Raw genomic sequence first — 7,079 nt, forward strand, 5'->3', positions numbered from 1 at the left:
TAAGAAGGGGAGTGACGGGCCCAGAGCGTTTCTGCGGGAAGATGAGCCGGGCAGCAGAGTGAAGAATAGACCGGAGCGGGGAGAGAGAGGAGGAAGGGAGATCGGCGAGCAGGCTGACACGGTAGTCTAGCCGGGATATTACGAGAGCCCGTAGCAATAAGATAGCCATTTGGGTGGAGAGGAGAGGGCGGATCGTGGCGATATCATAAAGGTGAGACCGGCAGGTCTCGGTGACGGGTCGGATGCGTGGGGTGAACGAGAGAGCCGAGTCAGAGATGACACCGAGGTCGCGGGCCCGAGAGACGGGAAGGATGGTCGCGCCATCCGCGGTGATAGGGAAGTCAGGGAGAGGACAGGGCTTGGGAGGGAAGAGCACTGTTCTAAGCGCTGGGGTAGATACAGGCTAATCAGGTTGTCCTACATGAGGCTCCCAGTCTTCATCCCCATTTTCCAGATGAGATGACTGAGGCCCAGAGAAGTGAAGTGACTTGCCCACAGCCACCCAGCTGACAAGTGGCAGAGCCGGGATTAGAACCCACGTCCTCTAACTCCCAAGCTCAGACGCTTGTCACCAGGCCATGCTGCTTCTTTTACATACGAATCGCAAAACTGATATGCACGAGAGTTTTGGGGTCGCCGTTGGGATGACACAGTCAAGGGTGGTGAAAATGGATTGGGAAACGCTCCTGGATTTAAGGAGGGTCTTGAAGTAGAGGTGGGTGGCGGTCCGGCCAATTTGAAGGGGGAGGAGAATTATCATCTCTTTATGACTGAGAGCTAATGGTGCACATCTAGGTCCCGATCGATAGCAGCTGGGCAAAACCCAGGCCCAGCAGCCAAATCTGTGGGCCGCAATTCAGGGATTCGGCTCCAAACTAAAATAGGCAAATGATTATTTGACTTGCCAGCCAGCTGGCAACAGGGGATTTGATCAGGGCCAGATCAAGACCACCAAGGTTCCCGGGGGGCTATCGAGTCATTTAACTTCTCTGTGCCTCAGTGACCTCACCTGTAAAATGGGGATTAAGACTGCGAGCCCCACGTGGGACAACCTGATCGCCTTGTATCCCCCCCAACGCTTAGAACAGTGCTTGGCACATAGTAAGCGCTTAACAGATGCCATCATTATTATCATCGTGGGGTGTTCCCTGAGATAGGACATGGGGTAGTGGATGGAGCACGGACCTGGGAATCAGAAGGTCATGGGTTCTAATCCCAGTTCTGCCATTTTCATTCATTTAATCATATTTATTGAGTGCTTACTACGTGCAGAGCACTGTGCTAAGCGCTTGGAACGTACAATTTGGCAACAGTTAGAGACAGTCCCTGCCCAGCAATAGGCTCACGGTCTAAACGGCCATTTTTCTGCAGTGCAACTTTGGGCAAGTCGCTTCACTTCTCTGGGCCTCTTCTGGAAAATGGGGAGTGAGACTGTGAGCCCTAGGTGGGACAGAGACTGTGCCCCACCCGATTTGCTTGTATCCACCCCAGCGTTTAGTACGGTGCCTGACACGTCATAAGCACTTAACAAATGCCAGAATTATTATTATTATCATTATTATGTCATGATGCCCATGCTTAATCCCCCTACTTGTTCCACCACAATCCATAGTCAGAGCATTTGCCCCACAGCCCCTCTCCCGGCTCACCCCCTTTTGTATCCGCAGTCTCCCATCCTCAACAGGAGACTCTAAACACACGGAAGATTCCCATAATGTTTTAAGCGACTACTGTAAAAACTGAGCGTGTGTTTAGAAGCAGATAGGCATAAGACTACACTTTGCTACTGGAGGGACTGAAGACATTTTAACCTAGTGATTTAAAATCGGCATCATAAAGAACTCAGGATACGAAGTACAGTAATCTGTTCATACTCCAGTGATAGCATAGGCTTAGATGTGAATTCAAAGACGACAGTGAAATATTAGCGTGCAAATCCTCTCTCTTTTTTTTCTTTGGTAAAAAGAATCATCCAGAACTCAAATCTGTAACCTCCAACAGGACCCCAGTCTGAGAAGCAGCGTGGCTCAGTGGAAAGAGCCCGGGCTTGGGAGTCAGAGGTCATGGGTTCTAATCCCGGCTCCGCCGCTTGTCAGCTGTGTGACCTTGCCTCAGGTACCTCATCTGTAAAATGGGGATGAAGACTGTGAGCCCTACGTGGGACGACCTGATTACCTTGTATCTACCCCAGCTCTTAGAACAGTGCTTGGCACATAGTAAGTGCTTAACAAATATTAACATTATTATACTGCACCACCTCCCCACCCCACCCTCCGGGCACTGTCATCAAATCAGACCCAGATGTTTAAATCCCCAGCATCTCTGGCAACAGCCACGAACCCCTAGATGATGTGAAACCCAGAACAATACCGGCACAGACAAGGGTGTTGCCCATGACCGTCTACCAGGCTGTTCTCTGCTGGGCTAAGGCCAAGGGGACTTTGCACCTGTTTGTTCCGCCAGCCCCAAGGGTGTGAAATGCAGATGGGAAGAACCTGTCGTGCTGGTCATCCGCCACCGTCCTCGAATCAGTCACCCAAAGGGAAAGGACACTCGGAGAGCGGAGTGACCTCTGTCCAGTCCCTTCTGATTTCGCCTTTGAAGACAGCTTAGGGACCCAGGAGTACATACACAGTCTGTTTCTCCAAAGGATGACGTCACCTTCTACCTCAAGCAGAAACTCCTTAACCAACTCTTTCCTTCTTACCTACGATAAAAAAAAAAAATTGGGGTATCTGGCAAGCCCCTACTCGTGTTAAATTGTGTTAAACTATGTCAAAACTATGCTAAGATCTATACTAATCATATCGGCCATAGTCCCTGTCCCACTCGGGGCTCACAGTCTAAGGAGGAGGAAGAACAGACCGATAATCTCCATTTTTACAGCTGAAGAAACCGAGGTACAGGCCAAGTGACTTGACCAAGAATACACAGCAGGCAAGGGGCAGAGATAGGGTAAGAACTCTGGCATCCCGAACTCTAATCCTGTGCCCTTTTCACTAGGCCCCGCTGCTTCTCCGGCTACTCATCAAATTGCACTCTTTGCTGCCCCTCCACCACACCTAACTGTGCGTCGTTCTTCTCCTCTCCTTTCGGTCGGTTTTGCATGGGATGCGGTGCTTGTGGAGGAAGGCCCAGGCGCCTGCCTCTCTTCTCTCAAAACAGTGTTAGAGGGAACAGCGGAGGAGGATGAGGACAGAAGGTGAAGAATGGCAAGTGGCAGACAAGGCCGATGCTAGTGAAAATTTTGCCCAACGAGAACATCAAGCCGAAACCCCTGACTTTCTCTAGTTTACAATCTTAGCTCTCTTCCCCTAGACCGTAAGCTCACTGTGGTCAGGGAATGTGTTTACCAGCCCTGCTATATTTTACTCCCCCAAGCACCTACTACAGTGCTCCGCACAGAGTAAGTGCTCAGTAAATCCGACTGATCGATTGATTCATCGTTACCAGCACACACTCGATTCTGCCCAAGTTCCCTTAGTTGTATCCTGCTGTCACCTCACTCGTCTCCAATCCTTAACCGAAGCGGTTCTCCTTACCTGAAACTCTCCCCCTGCACCTTCATTTGATATTCACTCCACCCTCAGCACTTATGTAAATATTTGTAATTTATTCATTTGTATTAATCCTGTCCCCCCCCCCCCCATCTAGCCTGTAAACCTCTTATGGGCAGGAGATGTGTCTACCAACTCTGTTGTATTGTACTCTCCCAAGTGCTTAGTACAATGTTCTGCACCAGCTCTGCCGCTTGTCAGCTGTGTGACTTTGGGCAAGTCACTTAACTTCTCCTGTGCCTCAGTTACCTCATCTGTAAAATGGGGATTAAGACTGTGAGCCCCACATGGGACAACCTGATTCCCCTGTGTCTACCCCAGCGCTTAGAACAGTGCTCGGCACATAGTAAGCACTTAATAAATACCAACATTATCATTATTATTGTATGCTCAATAAATGCTACTGATTGAGAAGGGCCTGCATTCTAATCCTGGCTCTTCCACCTGTCTGCCATGTGACCTTGGGCAAGTCACTTCACTTCTCTGTGCCTCACTTACCTCATCTGGAAAATGGGAAATAAGAGTGTGAGCCCCATGTGGGACAAGGAGGATTGTGTCCAACTGGATTGTCGTATCTAGCCTAACACTTAGAACATGCTTGGCACATAGTAAGCACTTAACAAGTGCCATAATAGTTATTTATTAGGTCTTAAATAGATGATTGAAAGTTGAGTTTTTTAGCGAAAGAATGCTAAATGAAAAATAATTTCCCATAGAAAATAACAGTGAATTCATGCATCCCCCATGATCCAAAATACTGACCAAACACAGATAGAATAAAGTATATCGATAAAAAGTAAAATAGTTTTGTGATCAAATAGCAAGGTAACTATGCAGCAATAATAAAATATTTCCAAATAGTTTTTTAATGTTTATATATGTAAATATATGATTATGAAGGTCTTATTTTCTTGAAGAAAAAATGGTGCCAGGTACAGCAAACACTAAGCCCAAGTCCTCAACAGGAGCATTTTGTGAGCAAAGTGAGGCCAGAACTGTAGGTTCTGCATTGACCTTTTCACCCACTTGTAGGTGAACTTCATCCGTTCACTCATTCACTCATTCACTAATATTTATTGAGAGCTGACTGTGTGCAGAGCACTGTACTCAGCGCTTGGAAAGTACAGTACAGCAGTAAACAGACACATTCCCTTCCACAAGCTTACAGTCTAGAGGGGGAGACAGATATTAATACAAATAAATAAATTACAGATAGGTACATAGTGGTCACTGTCAGTGGGGTCTTCTTGAATACCATGGATAATAGATGGATAGATAGATTGACAGATAGAGATAGATCTATATATGTTTCACATCCTATTAAATAACAGTTTTAATAGTAGGCAAGATCTATCATAAATCCTAATGCCAAATGAAGGACAGCTGCTCAACTTGGTTTTTATTCCCCTTATTAAAGTCAGCTAAAGCACCTCAGCAATTGAGATGAGGAAGAAGATGGAGCGTTTTAGGCTTCTGAAAATTTAGCTGTGAGGTTTATCCTGTCTCTTGGCCTCAGGCACCCGTATTTGCCACTATTGCATTATTTTATTAGTTGAATGAGTTAGCATAACCAAATATGTTTCCACTTTAATCGGAAGGAATTTGATTGGCTTTAACTTGCCAGCAAGTGCTTATGAATCATTCTGTGATTCACTGTCCTCCCAAAATTCACTTTTCAGACTTGTTTGCTCCTCTGTCCTACTTGTTTCTGTCTCACCCTCCTCACGGTTAAAAAGAAAAAAAAAAAAAGCCCAAAAGTCACCCAGCGGGGAGCAGATCGATTGGAATGGGTGAGTGCTGTATGATCACCTTAGCATCAGTCGCATGAATATTATTAGTTATAAAGGAGGATGGTTTGCAATGAAAAAAAAATGAAATTTGACCCAAAGGCTTTTCCAAACATGATTATCTTGTTAATAAGCTCATCTCTCATCTTCCCCAAGAGATCTTCCTCATTTAAGCCCTCTTTTCTCTAGCTCGTTCTCCCGTTATGACATCTGTGGATTTGGATCTGTGCGCTTTGAACATTTCATATTCACCCCACTCCCAACTCCACAGCATTTATGCCCATAACTTTAAATCATATACTGTAAATTATTTATTTATATTAATGTCCGACTCCCCCTCTAGATTATAAATTCGTTATGGGCAGGGAACATGTCTGCTAATTCTGTTGTACTGTACTCTCCCAAGTACTTAGTAAGTGCTCTGCTCATAGTAAACACTCAACAAATACCACTTATTGATTAACTGATTGGGAAAAGAAAAGGAGGTGTCTGAGCCAAGGTAAACTTCGTGTATGTTGTAAAACCAGATTGGGTCTTGAAAGGGAAATCACACTAAGAAATGCCGACATTAAAATTCAATAGCGCTATCATGAAAGAGCACTAAATGACAGGCATTATAGTAAGGGATAACTGTACGTCCACCTATATAAACTAGTGTACTTATTCAATCGTATGCCTTTCCTTTATCTTGCTTTGACCACATGTATCTTTCTTCTGCTTCCCCCTCCCACTATTGGAATATATTCTCTATTGGCTTATTTCCCCAATAAGGTGTAAAATCCATTACGGGACAAGTCCACATCTTTTGCCTCTGTTATACTTTCTCAAATCGTACTTCAGGGCACTACATTTAGTAGGTAGTACAGTGCTCTGAACATAACAGGTGCTCAGTACATGCGTTTCACAATTAATAGTTGCTCTGTAAACACCACTGGCTGATAATAGGCTTCAAGGCTCTCCATCCCCTTGCCCCCTCCTACCTCTCCTCCCTTCTCTCTTTCCACCGCCCACCCCGCACGCTCCGCTCCTCCGCCGCCCACCTCCTCGCCCTCCCTCGGTCTCGCCCAGCCCGCCCTCGACCCCCGGGCCACGTCCTCCCGCGGTCCTGGAACGACCTCCCCTCTCACCTCCGCCAAACTCATTCTCTTCCCCTCTTCAAAGCCCTACTGAGAGCTCACCTCCTCCAAGAGGCCTTCCCAGACTGAGCTTCCCCTTTTCCCTCTGCTCCCTCTGCTGCCTCTCTGCCCCCCCTTCACCTCCCCTCAGCTAAGTCCCCTTTTCCCCCCCTTTCCCTCTGCTCCTCCCCCTTCCCTTCCCCTCCCCTCAGCACTGTGCTCATCCGCTCATTTGTATATATTTTTTATGACCCTATTTATTTTGTTAATGAGATGTACATCCCCTTGATTCTATTTATTGCTATTGTTTTTGTCTGTCTCCCCCGATTAGACTGTAAGGCGGTCAGTAGGCAGGGATTGTCTCTATCTGTTGCCAAATTGTACATTCCAAGCGCTTAGTACAGTGTTCTGCACATAGTAAGCACTCAATAAATACTATTGAATGAATGAATGAATGAATGAATAATATATGGGAAAGCAATGTAAAAAAGATAAGGAAGGGGCTATAATAGTAGTTTGACTGTGAGCCCGTCCCTGGTCAGGGATTGTCTCTATCTGTGGCCGAATTGTCCATTCCAAGTGCTTAGTATAGTGCTCTGCACATAGTAAGCACTCAGTAA

Source organism: Ornithorhynchus anatinus, chromosome 3 (genome assembly GCF_004115215.2).
Source record: "Ornithorhynchus anatinus isolate Pmale09 chromosome 3, mOrnAna1.pri.v4, whole genome shotgun sequence".
NCBI classification, from domain to species: Eukaryota; Metazoa; Chordata; class Mammalia; order Monotremata; family Ornithorhynchidae; genus Ornithorhynchus; species Ornithorhynchus anatinus.